Genomic DNA, 18,944 nt, shown 5'->3' with positions numbered 1-18,944 from the left:
GGCAGAATACAGGGAGAGCCCTCAAACAAAACCCAGGAATAAAATCTGCCAAGGAATCACATTTTAAGCCTTTCTGCCTGGCACTGCAAAGTAAGTCTGAGAACACGGTGAACCAAATTTTTCAAACAAGGGAGGCAAAAGGACAATCTTCATTATGCCATGTCCAGTAGTCATCACCCCCACCCATGCTGCTCTAACTGATCACCAGAATCATGCTACTGGCGTCCTGTGAGAGGACCAATTTGGTAAGAGGGGAGCTACCAGACTACCCTTTCTGGTTCAGCAGCCAGTTACCGAAGGATCTGGAGTTCAGAAAAAGTCATTTTAACTGAATTTTCAGTGGTTACTGATACAAGATATTTCTGGGGATGGTTCATTTCCATCAGAAGGAAGGGAGAAAGAAATCTGAACTTTTAGCTGGTACTGACCTACAACCTTGTGTAGGGAGGAATATTTATTATGCAAAGCAATAAGTGTTTTAACAGCACCCCTAAGTCCTCTACTTCTGCTGCTGTTTAACTTTTTGTATGCTTTATGCAATGCCTATGTACTGAATGCTTCAGCTACCTTTTATATCCCTAATGGCAAACAATAAACGAGAGTTTCCACGAGGAGAAGTCCCTACTAACAGGCTTTCAGGAGCCCAACACTGATCTCTGGATCCACTCAGTTGTTATTGCGCAATATCAGCCTGAGGAAGGAAAACAAACTTGATGTAGGCTATGGACCCCAAGAACATGCCTAGAGGCAAAGCCACAGGCAGCAATTAGACTCCAGGTCTTCATCAACAAAACATAAACTACTAAACATTTCATTCAGGCAGTTATGCATTTTTCAGTAGAACAAAGTCCACTGAACAGTCTGCGATCTTTGTCATCACTCACTGCATCCTTCTATGTCAGGTTAGATTACACTCCACCACATCATGCTGTACTACAGCTGAAATGATATAACACAATGTGAACAATTAACCCATGATCCGGCATATTGTGATATGCTGAAACATTACATATAAATCAGAAATATAGGAGACAAAAAAAAAATTCTCTTTGTGCATAAAAATGCTTTTCTTTGTTTTTTAACTATTTATCATTTTTAATTCAATAGAGGATGAGGAAAGCAGTTCATACTATCTGCCTGAACTCTGCAATCTCTGGTATTTTCATACCTTTGATGATGAGCAAATATTTTTACAGCTACTAGCACAGTCTGCTGTAAAAATTACTTTTGATTATTTTCCAAACAATTTCACTGGTATATATGCCAATAAAACAATTTAAATAAACACATTCATTTTTCTCAGTAAAACAGTTATAAGTTTTTTTGTTTGTGAATATGATAAAAAAATTATTCCAGGATATATTTCAAATATGTAATATATAGTAGAACAAACACATGCTGCTTGTGTAAATTCACATTAATTTTAATTTTGATAGGCAATTACACATCTTATACACACACACTAACACAAATTCACTAATTTGTATTTTTTGAAGGGTACATAAAAACCGCAGACACTGAATCTACAAAAGAAAGTAAATTTAGTGGTAGGATGTGAACTTCATCCCACTTAATTTTTCACTAGGTTAGTTTTCAGTCCTTATTTGTATTCTGATGTGTATCACTGATCCTGAAATTTTGTTTCCTCACTCTCTTATTAAATAGCTTTACACTGCTCTACCAGGTCTACAGAAATGCCATAATATACCTGCTAAGAGAAAACAAATTACAATGTGCACCAATAGCCATCTGGAATGGAAGCCAGTTAAAAGAACTGCTGTAAAATTCTGAGGGAAACGTTCATACTAAAACAAAACTTTTGAAAGACTTGTTCTGTAGTAATTAGGGAGAGAAAATCAGGCATTTTAAGACTTTTATGGAAAAAAGAGTGTAATTAAATGAAACAGTCACTTAAATTCATGTGCAATACGGAAAAGCATTTCAAAGGGTGGAAAGATATGTGAAAAATGGGAGAGAACAAAAAATAATCACATACTATTGATAGTATTTGGGGAATCTTTAACAAAGCTGCTTTGAAATTTTCTAGGTATAAAACCAAAACAACTTAGAAAAGTATACAAAGATATTTCAAGCATTGAAAATCTAGGCCAACCATCCTCTAGTTTCTATTTACCATGTAGAGTACAAAATGAATATTCCTTGAGAGGAAATGTAGGGATTTCAACTCCTTATGCTATCAAATAATTAAGTTCCAGTGCAGTAAGTACAGTATCTGTCACATTCATGTGAAACGAAAGCCTCTATACAGTAGATAAAGGATTTCCCACAACCTAATACAAATTAACCTCATTAAGCCACTGAACCATTCCACAAAAGGAGGATAGTACTTTAGGAGATTCACATTTTGGTTTTGTTTCTTTTTCTCCTAGCACAGACTTCAAAGTATGCTGCTTGCTTTGCAGAAAATGTTTGAGGAACTGAATGTCATTTTTGGAATCCTACAGAAATTCATTATTCAAAACCACTGCAAACACTCAGCCCTGCATTCTCTGCTAATGCAAGTAATCCTTCCTGAAATCAATGTGAAGAAGGACTGAAGAAAGAGACTCAGAGATATCTACGTGTACAGACTGTGAAGTTTTCCTGATGATTACGCATAACATAATATATGTATAATATATGTATATATTATGTTCCAGAAGATGTAACACTGTATTATGAAAGTATCACTTGGAAAACAGACATAACCATATCTCACCCATTAGCGGTATATCCTGTAATTAACCTGCCACTTTTATAGCATTTTTCATGTAGTAAAATCATCAATAGCTATCTCATAAATCTGTATGATATTGGTACACCAAAATTGTAAGTGTTCATAACCACGCTCCCGGAAAAAATAAAGCTAAGTAATTATTATTATGCATTTTACATAAAATTGAATGCACTTAAAGAGTATGTTTAAACATACACAGCAAAGACCTTTAAATATATATAAATTCTACCCGTTCTTGTTCCTTCATGGCACCTTTAAATTTCTTTCCTTCAGGTGAATGAAACTTCAGTCATATTTGCACCATGCACTAGCACTAAGTTATGGCCCTTACTCCTCTACTTCTGTGGGAAGTTTGTTCCAGGTTACAGTTCAAGATTATTATTTTGCAACTCACAAATATGAATATAAGGTGTTTAGCGTAGATGCAGCGTTATACACAAACCTAGCATTAAATCAAGCAAATTCTTCTGAATTCCATTGTTCATTATGATCACCATTTCCGAGCCTTGTCACTTAAACGTTCAGGTCCCATTCTGCCACCCACCTGCTCGGCAATTTGAATATTTTCTTTCTTGAGAGTTGCACAGGTCATGCATTAACACATACACTGGCCATTAACATAGAGGAAGAAATCATGTTTCCATGGACTAGATGAAATAAAGTCACAGGCTATTTCTGTCCTCAGGTTCCCCATCATTGCAGTAGCCACGTACAAACAGTGAAAAAAAACATCAAAAAGGCTCTATTATGCTCTCTGCAAAGACACAGGCACAAGTGGGTGATACAGCTAAACCCATCTAATGACTAACAGCTACTGGAGGAAAAAGAAGACCCCTTGTCCCTTTTCCCACACTCTTTCATCCCTTGCTTGCATGAACATTCATTGTCATTTGATGGTGACAATGGTAAGCCAGGGATTTAGACTGGCAGAAGAATATCCCCTTTTTTTGTAGAGTTGGTTCTCTACTGGTTTAGCTCCTACAACTGGGTGCAGAGACTAGTGAGCAGCAGTGTCAGCCATAGGCAAGCAGCAGGAGCAGGCAGCCACGGATACACGATTACCTCCACCTGCGGAAACCAGTTCCTATAGCGGCTTACAAGCACTGCAGCTCTGCACTCTTACATGAAATAAATGTATCTTATTTTACTCCATTTCAGGTAATTCCTCTGAGGTCAGAGAGACTATGTAAAGTACGCAACACTTTGTTTGCTTGTGTCTGTGTGGTTTTTAAAGCTTTTCACAAAACCAAAGCTTTAGTTGAAACAAGAAGCAACAGATCAGCAATAAGGAGAGGAGTGGAAATGACTCTTAGCCATGAGTTTCAATCCATATTACATCTAATATTATACAAACTTTGACCTTGCTGTCGTCTTGGGCATAATCAGGAAGATGTCCCATATGAAATACTATAGTGACCCAGTCTTTCAAAGTAGGCACATACATAAGCAGTTTTTATTCATGTAAACCATATCCACATGAGTAATCGCATTAAGGATTATAATGGAACTACTTTTTTTAATAACCATCCACAAGGAAAAACAAACAACGTATCAGCAGATTATCAACCTGCTTCATCCATTTCCCTGAGTGATTAGTCACTATTTTATACCACAATATTCAAACAAACAAGTGTGTAAGGGGGGATTACTGATATCAGAAAAAATAAAAAAAATTAGTGGTTATAATGTGCCATTTTCCAGATTAGGTTCTAAATCACTGTCCTATTCTTAAGTGACCAGGAAAAAAGTGAGTTTTCTTGTTCACATAGTCTATTTGCTTTGTTCATACTGATTGACACAGAAAACAAATGTAGGTTATCTTTCTGCCACACTTCAGCAATTTCAATATGTCATATCAGTCTCAGTGTGTCACTGTAGGTAGGAAGGATACAAATAAACTTGCAAAATCTCTCACACACAAAAATGCACACTTACACACAGTATTGTTGCATTTTTTCAATAGTTTAGTAAGTGTTAGTAGCTGCCACATCTAAGCAATCAAAATCTTATGCAACTTCAGCAAATCCAGGCCAGGATTTCCACACAAGCTTTCTCTGTTTAAATTGTCTGACAAAGAGATATGAAAAGAAATACACTGTCCAGTTCCTTCATTCAATTAATTTCAATATTTTTCAATATTTTCTGTTATATCCACCTAACAGCTGGCAGGGAAAAACTTGAATTTAGTTTATTCATATGCTGTCAGCAATGGTGGTGATATTGTTGCAGTTGTGTGATCTAAGAACATAAGCAACGTGAAGCTTTTTGTTAAAGACAAAATCTTTGATTTGACCAGTCATTAGTGCAATTGGGAAAAAAGCAGACAATATTTGGGGGACATAAGCTTCAGTTTGCTTGTGTGAACACAAAACAACGCACACCTTCAATTCAGCCCCATGGGCCAGAGGAAGAACTGGCAGCACAGACATCAGGAAAAGCAGAGGTGTTTCATGTACCAGTCATAATCTCGTTACCTCTGGCATGCAGCAAGCCACCGACTCCCAAAGAAGCACTGGTAGATACACATTGACAGGAACCTCACTGAACACGACCTTTAAAGATCGGATTCAAAACCCTTTGAAATCAATGGGTTGGGTTTGATCAGTGGGTTTGGATCAGAATTTCAATGATAGATTTAAAATTTTTTTATTTTCAGTAAAGGTGACATCTGGATTTGCAACTGAGATATTTATTCTCATGATTGCATACATAGCACATATTACAGTGATTGAGCAAATGATGACATGTAGTCTAGATATGTGACTGAAACGTATGATGAATTAGGATTATTAAAGCACAGTATCCAAGCAGTGTAACTATTTTTGAAATCTAGTCAAATTTTATTACACATTGTACCTAAAAGTAGGCACCCTGAGAGGGGGGTGAAAAAACCTCTTTCCACATGTTTTTTTAATTTTTTTTTTTTACAATTTTTTTTTTATTGCTATGACAAACTTAAGGGATTTTTAAAATTGTAAAAATTCTCAAAACAAAGAAAAATATTTTATTTTATTTGGGAAAAAACCATCCTTGGTATTCCTTTTTTTTTTTTTTTTTTTTCCTGTTTGGCCAGTGAAGTGAATTATCAATTACAGACACAGCAGTAATTCCTGTCCCGTCAGTGGTGACAATGAGGTATGCCACAGTTGTGGTACATCTCAGGAAAGGCACTCATGCTGCTTTATTTTCCAGATGACACATGGAGTTGCACTATAGAATCAGCAGGAAAAAATGATAATTTTGTGCTGTCTTATTCTACACTATCATTACATTCCACACAGCTACTTAAAAACTTATTTAGCTCTCTATTCCATTGATGCCATGCACATTTAAAACATTCATGTAGTTCCAAAGTAGTGTACGACTAAAAACAAAAACCAAATATTACTTTTAAAGAGAGAATTTTCTGTAGCGAGAAGCTGCTTTCTGTGTCTTGATGATCCCTCTTCCAAATACCTAGAACTGAGGATGTGCCAAATAACCCTCACCTTAGCATGGCCTCTGGCTAAACACGAAGACCCTGGGGGTCCAGAGGAGCCCCAGAATGCTAATGAGCCCCAGAGTGCTAATGAGCACCAAGGGAGCACTCTGCCCTGGTGCTCCCAGCGCCATCCACGGGGTGCAATCAGCCCCTGGGCCTCGTAGGGACCCCACTGAGATCAGTCAACGCAAGAAACTGCCTCCCCAGAAAGCCTTGCAGCCTAAAAGGAGTTATTGCGTACAGTGGTCTAGGACCTGTTATCAGATGAAGGGGGAACAGAATTTTGAGATTGAGTAAGATTCTCCATTAGACATTTCGTGGAATCTTGTGAGACTCATCACGGGATGCTTAGTGGAAGGACCAGGGGCAGGGAATGGGAGAGGGTCAGGGTGGACTGGGGAGGAACAAGTGTGAGTCAATAAAGGGGACAGCATAAGAGGGGACAGTGAAGTACAAACAGCGCAACTGAGCCGTACACTCGCCTGGCTGAGCCGCCTGCGCAAACACTGCAAGCTATCCTACATTCTCGTTAAATCCCATTTCTATCTTTTTTGTGTGTGAACTCTCTTCTCTGAGTGGGTATGTGTGAATGCTAGGGAAATTTAAGCCAGACTAGTTGGTGACAGATTAAAAGATCTGATTACCTCCAACTGGCATGGGATCACAAACCTCACGGGCTCGTGAATCCAAGTGAAAGCAACTGGCAATATGGGGGCACCCTGGACCAGCTACCAGTCAGGCTCAGTGTCTAAGACCAGATATTGGAGTGATCCATTTTGTGTATTCGTACATATATGTCCCTCCACCAGCAGACTTCAATCTTAATCAGCCAGGGAAGAGGACTGAGCCATCCATTGTATGATTGCTGTGTGCATTAACGTGGGTGCCAGAAAAAGCATTTTCTTTTGTCTGCATCTATCTGAGTGGCTGGCTCTGTGTGTACTGTGCATGTGTGAGTCTGTGTGTCTATATTTTAATCCATATGTGTCTAAGGAGCATACATGCTCAGCCTCATCATTGGCAGAACCTGGGGATAAGGAGCCGCAGCAGCTTCACGTCTACTCAGCTACTGTATTCACCAACCTCTAACAGATGCGAGCATTAGAAAACTTTTGGAAAGAAAAAAAAAGCAAGGAAGACAGAGGCAGCATTTGGCAAAATCACATTTAACCCTCAACATTTGCTTCTAAGAAATGTACACAGACTGTCAAGATAATTCTCTCCTATTAGGCAGGTTACCTGCTAGATCAGCAGATCAATAGCTGTAGAGAGGCACATGCCAAAACACCGCAGTGAGTCAAGCAGAAGAGTTGCCCTGTTCGATGAGAGCAGTCCATCCCATGCCAGAGGCCATGCAGACCTTTTTTTTTCCTTGAGTTGGGTAATGGTATGATGTGGACAACTCCTTCTCATGCAAATATTTCCTAAACCCCTACAAACACACCTTATTGACAGGTCTTTGAGATCTTATTTACTGCGTTCACGTTTCCATGCCTTGCACCTCAGCTACAGCTATTAAAAGTCACTTGGTCACCTCGGGCACTGAAAAAGTCCAGATAGACAGATCACCAACGATGTCCTACTTACACCAGTGGAGAACTAGTTTAGTGTAAAAGTACAGGGTTGCTTTTCATTTCTCTTTTACTCTGATGTCTCTTGTGTCTTGGGGCAGGTTCCCAGGTGAATTGCTAAAAAGCAGAGCTGATTGCTCAGACCGATTACTTTTGCAGTGCCACCTGTAGGCAACACATACACAAAAGATCCTGCTAACTGCAGCACCTTCCGGGCTTCTTGGATTCAATGTGGTGTTCTCTCTCCTGAGAGAACCATTTTGAAATAACAAGAGTCATTCTTGGTAAGTGTTTATTCTGCAGATGTTAGCCCAGCTCCTCTCATTGGGCTGCCTCTGCCATGCAATTAACCTGGTTAGTCCGAGTCACCAGTTGGGTGAAGGATGGTAAGCAGAGTTCATATGACAACACTATGCAGACAGCATCTCTGGTAGCCTTTAAAAACCGAGCTAATGAATTGTTTGCCACAGTCACGTTGCCAAGCATACTTTTCTGCACAGTGCCAAAGAAAAATCTCATCCATCAGCTTGTCTGCCAGCCACCAGTTATAGCCATCTGTGTGGGAAGACTTTTTCCCTTTTGGAAAAAAATCAAGGAAAACTACACTGTAAGCATTCCCCCAAGAAGAGCTCACTAACGACCCTGTGAGATCAAGCCTTAGATATTCCTATAGCAAAACCTATGCACTGAAATGGGCTGAAGGATTGAGTTATCTCCACTACGAGAGAAAAAGACTACTGGAATAACACAGCAAGCTGGCATGGTCCCGGCTGGTCACACAGTCTTTACAAACATAAAACCACAGATGGAGCACTTCATGTAGGATCTCTTGGACCTGAAGAGCTCACAGCCATCTGACTTCTTTATCCTCCTGGCCTTGCCGAGGCTAATTTTATTCAATCAGTCCGTTGGCAGAAGTGAGCCAGTCTTACTCAAATAAGCTTATCTCCTCTCTCATGAAAGTCTGAGCCTTTTTATGGCAATGGCTACAAATGACGCCTTCGCGCCAAACCTTTAGCCGAAGACACAGGAACTCAAGACACCGCCAAACCTTTAGCCGAAGACACAGGAGCTCCAGGCACAACTAGTTTTCAGGTAGCCTGAAGGCTAATTTCCTCTTCTTCATACGACCCCCTCTCAGCCCAGAGTGCTGCCCTCCCTAGGTCCCCCTTCCAATTTCGAAATCAGATGATTGCTAGGTTCACGAAACCACAAAGGGTTCGGAGACGAGCCCACAAGCGGCGATCAGTCGGGATCCCGCGGCTCGTTAGACATTCACCCGCCAGAAGAGGAGGAAGAGGCGAAGAGACGGCCGCACGTTCGCCCGCTCCTCCCTCACGAGCGGCAGCCGCCCCGCCGGGTCTGCCGGGGCCCACCGCCGCCGGTGCCAGGCCGGAACCGCCGCGCCGTAGCCGGCCCGTCTGCTGAGCAGCGGAGCCGGCCAGGGAGGAGGCTGGCGGCGGCAGAGGCCGCCGGTTTCCTCACAGGCCAGAAACGGAGCCGGAGCCGCTTGGCTTTTTGCAGGCAGGAGGCTTCCCACGTTTCCTCTCTAGCAGCTGCGGGCTGACACCATCCGCAAGACGAGCCTGTGTCGAGCTGGCAGGGAAACCCCCAGGGCGAAGCGCAGTTTATAAATATTACAAGAAGTCAAAAGCCCCAGTATTTCTGAGGTTCTTATCAAACATGTTAAGCAAACGATATATTAAAGTGTGCAGACATTTTGTAAATTAACAGGCTGAGGTTTGAGATTACTAATTATATGATTTCACAGAGGAAAAAAGACCAATCCGGCTCTCAGGCACTCAAAAGAACATTTGGCACAAAGACTTTTTATTCTCTCCTACTCTCTCTGTGGGCCTGCTGCCAAACAGCTCGACTCAGCAAGAAGCAGTAGCACATGTCTCAGAGCAGCCTTCAGCATGACAGAATACAAAAACCCCCACATTTTTTCCTCAGTCTCAAGGCTTCAGAAGCCTGTAGTTTACACAGGTTATGGGGAATACGTTTCCCCCATTTCCTTAGATGACTCTCATTATTCATTTTCTTTTCTTTCCAGCTGACCCAAATGGTCTCAGGGCACATTGTACCAGACGACAAATTAATGTGTTCTCAGGGACGCAGCAGAAGAAAAAGAAAAGAAAGCTCGTTTCCACCCCTACATATTTGAATGCCCCTCTGGCACACAACCCTCACCTGAAGTAACGTCTTAAGAAAAGTGCTGTGTATGGGAGTCTCTGTGAAATAGGGTAAGTGTAACAAGGTGGAGAGGTAAATTCAGTAGTCCTTTTGAACAGCCTGCTTTCGGGCTTCTCATGCTTATTAGAAAACAGCTCAAGCACCTCAGTGGACTTTAGGTGCCTCTGTGGAGGCAGCGGCTGGAGCCCAGGGAAGGACAACCATGATTTCCCCAAAGAAGGATGCAGCTGGGTCCCTGTGCTCTATTTCCATCTCAACACACATCTAGCTGCTTATCTGTGATCTTGCTTCCACAATTAAGGTACTTATTTATTTATTAAGGTGCAGAAACTTATTTAGGTAATAGATCTCGGTAACAAGAAGGTCGATTCGTATTTAAGCACCTGAATGTCACCATGAATTCCGTTATCAAAGTATTTATGTTTTATTCCACTTTTCATTTAAAAAAAATATGCTTAGCACCCCTTATTCACCCTATGCTAAGATTCTTCAAGGTTAGAAAAGCAACAGCCCCCCAAAGTTACTTATTTGGAAAGTCTTTAATAAATTCCAGCAAAAAAAAAGAAGACTAAAGAGAAAGCAATGACTTTCAAAGTAAGCAGCACAAAGATTTTTTTATAAGGATGAATATGAACATCACTTGTTTAATATCTGTATTGAAGAACTATTAAGCTGATCAAACCTAGAATACACGCTATAGCAGAAACATTCTGGGACTTTAGTGACGACATGATAGAAACCACTCAGTGAGGTCAAGGTAGACTTCCGAATATTCTGCCAACTTCAAGATTCCCATTGTGCAGAATTTTCCCAAACATAATATTCAGAATACTGAGTCACTCTATATCCCTCTTCTATACAGAAAGGCAGTTATGTACACCTGTGCACCCATTCATCTAGAAAGGTTTTTTAAATAAAAATGTACCATAAGATTCTGAAAATACTTTTTTACATTCATATGTGCGTGTATATTCAGCACATAAATATGTGATGAAATTTAACATTACTTATCTATAAAAAGCATTTAGTTTTTGAAATTCCACATTTTAAAACCTCTCCAAGATTTTTGCTTGCTTGGCTGGTTGGCTAATTGTTTTTTACAGATACAGACTTTTAGTTGGTGTGTCAATTTTTTTCTTTTGGGGTTTGTTTTGGCTTTGTTTTGCTTTGCCTTATCTATTTTCATGACTGGATAGAATGGTATCTCTCTACTAACTTAAATTTTCTTTAATTCTGTAATGCATTTTTGCAATACATCACATTCCATTTTGCAACTCTGTAATGCATTTTTACTCTAATCTGTCATTTAAACCGAATTATCAAATATACCTTGAAATATTCCTCCCACAAATTGCAGGCCCATGTATGCACACTCGCCTTTCTGAAAACTATGTAACTGATTTTTTCTTTTTCCTTTTCCACTCCTGCCTTCTAGGACATCCCCACAGTGCTTCAGACTCCCCAACCTGTTAAGAGAAACTCCGTAGGATGTCCCAGCACACAGTTCACCATCTGAAAGAAAGATCTTAATTTTAAGTTTCAGCTTGCTTCTGTAGAGCCCCAGGCAAGCTCTTTGAAGCGCAGAGTCAGGGGAGGAACTTAACTCAGGCCTTTAGAAAAAAACTGCTAACAAGGCACATGTCTAGTCCTGTGAAATCCCCTCTTTTAGAGTGATCTCCCCTGCTACAACCTTCCTTCTACATTATTGATTCCATATAAATAGCAAGTCTCTAAGCCATGGGCATGATGAATCAATAAGTATCTAGACAGAGTCTATGAATTGAAACTGGATGGCCTGGGAAGAGGCTGGTTATTCTTCAAGACAGAGGAAAAGAAAGCACATTTCAACAAGCAAAATAAAAGAGGAGAAACTGCCAGGAGAACCACTGAGAGCTGTGCAATCAAGAATATTTCTGCTCAAAGATTCCCAGAAGATAATACTTTTAGATATCTCTTCTTGCTGAAAAGGTATGTTTTAAGATGGTCCTAGCAGACTCCCTGGCACTTGTTTCTGAAGGAACTCTTATTAATAGCAGCTGTTGATAGGAAACATACACACCACTCTCATTGCTATCCAAAGTCAGAAGCTGCAAAAATATCACAGTTCCCAGAACTCCAGAAGTCTGCTTTGTAAAAACTGTCAGGTAATGAAAGCATCTGAAGTAATTCACACCTGCAAGAGAAACCTACTGAAAACCAAGATATAGGGGAAAAAAATCATAATTATTCAGGGACTTCTTTGGACAATGAGGACACGGCCTCATGCTTGGCATTTTACCCTGTATGTCTACGGAAGCTCAGACAGTGCATCCAGGGATGCAAGAGGCCATGCCAGGCCAGCTCATGATCCCTCTTCACTACTGTCCATCCATGAAATAAGCCAGGCACCTTGTGTATCTAGACCACTGCTGAGACGCAACTGCAGACCGCAGCAGAGCTCGCTGGGCAGCTCTTGGGCATGAGCCTTCCAGGACTATAAAAAGTACACCTGGAGTAGGACGTAAGTAAATGATTAGTAAACTAATTTTACATTACCCCAGACTGGTCAAGCCTACTGCATTGAACATGAGACTCGCAGACCAGCCAGGCGGCCATGCCTCCTACCGTGCAGCGGAAGGAAGGCTACAGCGCTGTGCTGCTTCTGTTGAAAAGGACGGTGAAGGGGCTGCTGGTCAAGGCGAGCTTCCCAGCCCTCACCAAGTCCAGCTCCCACAGCTCCTCCTCCGCTGTGTCACCCAACACTCAGATCCATCCTTCCCCAACAAGAGCCAGAGCAATAATCTCTCAGCCACCGGGAATGAGGTACCCTCCGAGGTGCCAGAGACTGCTCGTGCCAAAGGCCGAGTGTCCACTGCTCTCACATCTTTCTCACCACTGTGAAAGGGGTGGGCCCTCACGGAGCAATGAAAATTTAAAAAAAAAAAAAAAAAATTGTAATGGTCAAACTTTAATTGAAATGTTGCTAATAGGAACTTGCAAGGAAGCACTTAATATATAGGCAAATGACCATCTGCACATAAAATATACGAGCTGTATATATTTTTATGGCTGCATATTCTTTGATCTTTTTTCTACTTTAACGTAGGATTTTCCTCACATACAACAACATTAGAACCTCAAAACTTCAATCCTCAGATTGCTCTGAAGAGTGAATTTTAGTTAAATAATTGAAAGACAGTAGATTGAGAAGTAGTTGTTATCTGTGGGCTAGTTTGCATATACTCTTTCAAAAGTCCCAAGTGCGAAGCTGAATGCCAAATACAAGACAGAGTAGTGTGGTGTATTTGTCTTCCAGTGCCTAACAATGTGTCAAAAATGACAACAGACGAGTGGCCATTTACAAATATCTGTAGGGCCATGCCTCTTTTCAAGGTTAGATGAAATTGTTATGGGGAAATAACCAACTACCTACATTTCCTTAGAAGTATCTACACTGACTCATGACAAATATTTTTACTGCTTTAGTTCTAAAATGCACACCAGAAAAAATAGATGTTAAATAGCTGTCCAGGTCCACGGCACTGATATGTTGTGAAGGGAGCCAAGCATAATCTTCTCTAGCATGTGGAAGACTGTCACAAAACAAGAATTGCCTTCCCCTTCGATTCACCACCTTAAAGCTGAACAGCAAGGGGATACGTTGTAGGATTTGACAAAAGCCATTCATGAGACGATACCTTGTCTGATCGCATACACAAATCTAGTGGGAGTTTTATCTTCACAGGGCTCACAAGTCAGGGAAATCTTGAGAATAATCCTAGTGCATATCCTCCAGGTGCAGCTATACTTAGCAGAGCATTGTAAAACAAAATAAAAAGATGAGGAAATCAGAAACTGAAGATGCAGTGGAGTGAGCCAGCCTTTCCTGAATTCAGTGGTACAGCCTTGCTTTAACACCTAATTCTTTATGGGCAAGTGCTGCATTGCCTAGGAGTTATATTATGACTGGGCACCTGTAATTTCTAAGGAGCAATACCCACAATAAAAAAGTAAACACAGACACTGTGAATTTCCTTTTATTTCACACACAACTACTCTGATACTTGCGGTTTGTGACTGCTCTTCACTTGGATTTTTACTTTAGCAAATATGCTGCATAATACAAATGCTATGTGATTATTTCTGATCCTCTGTCTCACCTCTTCAAGGGAGTAGCATGTTCATCCACATTTCCTTTGCTGTACAGTTATTTCTAGACTCTAGCAACACATGTATTACATGAATATGTTGTCAGCTGAATGAACAGAAACCAAATTTCAGCAATGTATGCATGGTTCAGATCCCCCAAAGCAATGTACAGCAGTGTCTGAACCTGCAAACTGGAGAGACTTGCTGCAGTTTTGTCCCTGCTTATTTTTTTCAAGTATTATACATATGCATACATACATGTACAGTCATGGACATATAAGAAAGTGTCTCTAAGTAGAAGGATCCAAAACTTTAACACATCAGTGGATCTTGACATTTTTATTCACTTTCTGAATCTTTACACCATCATTTATTGTATTAGTGTAACAATAAAGAAAGTGGGGTTTCCACTGTTCTCTACAAAAGCAAAGACACATGTCACCATACATTGGATGTCTACAGCTCTGGCATCTAATCTAAGCTGGACATCCCTGTATAGTCAATGCAGAGGGAGAGAGAGAAGCACCCCCAGGACGTAATACCTGAATTTTAAGCATGCAAAATTAGATCCCTCCGTAAGGGAAAGAGCTACATCAGCAGAGACATGACTTGGTCCCTGGTTAGTCATTCCTTTTGGGAGATTGCCCTCATGAGAATCTGACATTACTACAATACTGACTAGGCCTAACAGAAGGTCACTGCTCTACCACCATGTCTGCTCTAGCACCGATAATATATGTGTATAACTAAAACAAGCTAAAATATTTCTACTGATTTATCCTCCACTGTGAAGTTGACCTCTAAGATCTCAGACATTTGCCAGGACTCAGCAGAGGAGTGACTTTCAGGTCCAAATATAACACTAAAGTCAGAGGAAGAAGCAAAAGGACATTTGAGGAACACACTCCCCTAGCTATTATTTTAGGAGCTTTTAAAATGTTACTAGTTATGGTAGCAGCAAATCTAGAATGATTTTCAAAGCTGTCTTTAAACAGTGAACTTTCTCCCTCAAAGAAAAAAAAAAAGAAATTTAGAGGACTCAAACAGGCTTCCTGGATTTAAAATACATCACTGATTTATCTCCTCGTTGTAGACAATTCACTCTAATAAAGGGACACAGAAATAGTTTCAAGCTTATAAATCCCACTCTATAGCTATAAAATAATATTTCCATATTTTTCTCCAGGTTGTCTGTAAGAAAGAAATCTCATGTGTCCCATCTATCTCCTCATTAATTATTCATTTTTGCTACACATGAACCTAGGAGATTTTTCCATAAAATAAATAAAGTACAAAATAAATGCCAAACATAAAAACTTCATTAAAAACTACTGAAATTGTTACCCCCAGTGATCATTGTTATGAAAAATTTAGTGATATTTTATAGTTTAACACTCCTCTCCTACAACGATTCTATTAGGATAAGCCATAATCTGGCATTTTCTCATATTTTTAGTATGGGTCATAATGCTGCTTAAGTGTAGACTGTTGTATTCCTAGCACCCAGCAGAAGAGCAAATTAGTTTATAATCACTCCTACAGATCTGTTTGGACAATAGAACAGATTTTTAGGAGAGCTTTTCTGGCAGCCAAGATCAGTCTGATAAGTGGGACTTTTTACATATTTTTTTTTCCCTTACACCATTGTTTAGTGTGATAGTTTTAAATGGGAGTCCTTCACAGGATTTATTGTATATCCAGGTTAAAAAATGCTCATTAGACTAAATTATATTTGAAAATAGAAGCAAGAGCTAGACTTGAGAATGGTATTTATTTGCTTCAACAAATTCATTATTTTTAAAAGTACTTTCACTCCTTACTGTCAATAGTATCCAACAGACTAGCATTGTTTATTTCAGAAAGGTGAAAAAATAATGAAGGTAAAATGTCACCCATGATGAAATAAACCACATGAACTGCAAAATAAGAGTATGATTGCCATATGCCATTCAGACTAATTTAGTTTTGCTCTGACTTTCAGCAAAAAACTTCAAGTTCTAAATGCCTATAACATGAACATAAAATGTTGATAATCTATTAAGGGAGGGTTTAGTCCAAAATAATTAAAAGATTTTTGTGTTTTGCTATTTCCAAAAATAGCTGATTGACTCTGAACATTTTGGGGGTACTTCTATAACTAAAGAACAGCTGTTCTAGAATATGGCATTTCTACAAGCAATAATATGCAGTGGTCCTTCTGGTATTTATTTTTTAAAAGAAAATTTAAAATGACACCAGTTTAAAAATTCTTCCTTTTTCTCTAACATTTAGGTTTTACTTCGGATTTGTGAAGTACAATATACCTAACCCCCCTCTGGTAGCTAAGGTCTTTTCTTCAGTCATTTTCCTCTACACAAGCTGTTTTTCAGAGTCAACCCAGGAAAATGTAATGACAGTAATGTTGTGACAGAAGGAGGGTGGGAAATACGTACTGTCCTTAAATCGCTTAGCAGAACATGCATCTAATGATGCAGGGCAAAAACTGAAAAGTCAAGAAAGGCATGAGAGAAAACTGCTGAGTACTGTCCTTGCACTGGTGTAATAGGGATCCTCCTAATTCCCCACTTTTTAGCTGTTTACATCCCATCCCATCCCATCTTCTTCCCTAACACTAGGCAGAGGGCCTGACTGCAAAATTCATTCCTGCAATCCCCAAAGAGCAGTTTCCAGGGCGGGTGTGACAGCAAAGAGTGAAGAAGCCTTTGTGCTCATCTAAACGATACTATGAACATGAGTGGCGTAAGTAGGATGAAAGGTTAATTCTTTTTTCAGCTGTTTCCAGGGCATAACCTCTGCAGGATGCACTTTGTCTTCCGCAACCAGGCTTTCTAGTATACTATGTGTTGTTATGATGAGGGACAAAATCTGCAAAAATATGGATTATTTACTTATCACAAATGAGATTTTCTGGATTTTCCCATGTTCTGAAAAGGTAAACATAGGCATGGAAACAGCATTTTTATTCTCCTGAGGTGTTTTTGAACCAAAACTAGAAGGAGAAGAGAGATTTACACAGCCTTCATATCCACAGCGTGCAGCAGTCTAACAATATTACTCTTCCTCCTTCCTTATTTAAACTTACTCTTCTCTCAGATACAGTTGTATTTGCTCTTAATATCTCTGGAAGATGTTCTGGGGTGAATGATGCAATTAAGAATCCAAAATTCCCATTTCTTCCAGATGCTTATTTTCTCAATATTCACTCACTGGAAATATATTTACTTTCCGCTCTGCGGTGTCTAGCAGTTAGCACACCTTCTGTGTTCCATTTCACAAAATTTCCACAGTTAATCTGACACATGCCAATGCATTTTAGATGAAAGTTTAGCACCAGTAATCTTTTTTTTCCTATCTGTAGTAAATTTACATAACATAACAAAATTGAGCAAAGTTTTAAATAAGTATTTTACTTTAAACATCTTTTCATTTTGTTGTTCATAGGTAAAATACTTTCTACTATCTGTCATCTTTTCAAAACTTAACTTTGATTTTCCTTAGTCTTCCAGCTCACTGAAGGAATCTAATGATTTCTGTCTTTTCTATGATTCATTCTTTTCACTGAAACTGAATTACAGACTTAACTGCTTCATCCTTGCTCCCCTCTCATCAGACACATACATAGTCTTGGGTTCAAATGCTGGATCCAGAACAATTCTGACCTTCCCAGCAACTCGGCCAGTCTCCTACAAGCCCTAGCTCTCCTCTCACACACGGTCCTGGACCGCAGACTCAGCTAAAGCAATTCTAATAACTTGCACCTAAAAATACAATGGCACAATGCACCCAAGATTTGTGTTGGTCTTAACAGAATACTTTTCTAGTGCATATGCTTTCTGCAGCTCTGCATTCACCCAGAATAACCCACGCATTCAGCTTTATACTTCAGTCGTTCAAGGACACTTGATATTGAAGCCAGAAGTATTTTGCAAAAAGAATTCGAAGTCTACTGCATTTACTTGAGAACAGTTTGAGTACAAGAGTTATACAAATCTATGGGGAAAAAAAGAACAAGACAGACTTGGCAGCTCCAGCCTCAGCCTCCTCAGCACTACAGGCAGAATTCTTGCTCAGCCTCGTCGAAGAAAGCTGCACAAAGCAGACTGCTCTTTTGTGATTTTCCTGCTTTCTGTCATCTAAACCCCCAAGCCAGCCTTCGTTCTCCAGTAAGCAAGCCATGGCTTTGCTCCCATCTATGTGGAAAAGTGGCTTTTTCTTGGTCACGGTTAAATGGTACTTTCACACTTTAATGGGAAGGTCAAAATTTCTGTATTATCCCTCTGCAAATTTCAAGAATTCTTCCTGACTTTCTGTGTATTTTAGCTCAACAAGGAGAAACGGAGCAAACGCCAAATCCAGGTTTTACAACGAAACCTTTTTTAACACCACAGAATGACATTTGCAGAATTATATGAAGATATAAATGAATCTGTCACAGACCAAATTTCACTGGCTTCTGAACTGCGACATGAGACTCCATTTGAACAGTAGAAATAAAATAAGACCTTTACAATTTTATTCGGACATTATGACCCTGATACAGGAGAATAATTATTAGGCAGATAAAAGAACAATATCCAAACTGAGTTCTCCTGCTAAGAAACTTTCCAAAAGCTGCAGAAGGTTTCCAGTAGGTTGCAAACGTTTTGGTATATTAATTAAGGGAAGTATTCACACCTACACTGAAAGCTTGAGTTCCCACTTTGTGAAAGGAATGAGCACTGAATGCTGTTTCAGGGCCCCTGAGAGATGCTTAAAACTGTATGTTGTGGAAAATTCTGTTTTCAGTTAGGTTTGAAAAGCACCTAGTATTTTGTGAAGCTCCCATAAATAA

At 39.7% G+C, this 18,944-nt stretch overlaps 1 protein-coding gene across 2 annotated transcripts in view; it reads right to left on the bottom strand.

Annotated features, from left to right (window-relative positions):
* Nucleotides 1-18,944, bottom strand: part of TAFA2 (TAFA chemokine like family member 2) — a 201,641-nt gene that overhangs the window by 25,708 nt on the left and 156,989 nt on the right. The window lies entirely within an intron of this gene.

This window comes from Harpia harpyja, chromosome 6 (assembly GCF_026419915.1).
Source record: "Harpia harpyja isolate bHarHar1 chromosome 6, bHarHar1 primary haplotype, whole genome shotgun sequence".
In the NCBI taxonomy this organism is placed as follows: domain Eukaryota; kingdom Metazoa; phylum Chordata; class Aves; order Accipitriformes; family Accipitridae; genus Harpia; species Harpia harpyja.
This window is presented reverse-complemented; position numbering and strand designations above follow the sequence as displayed.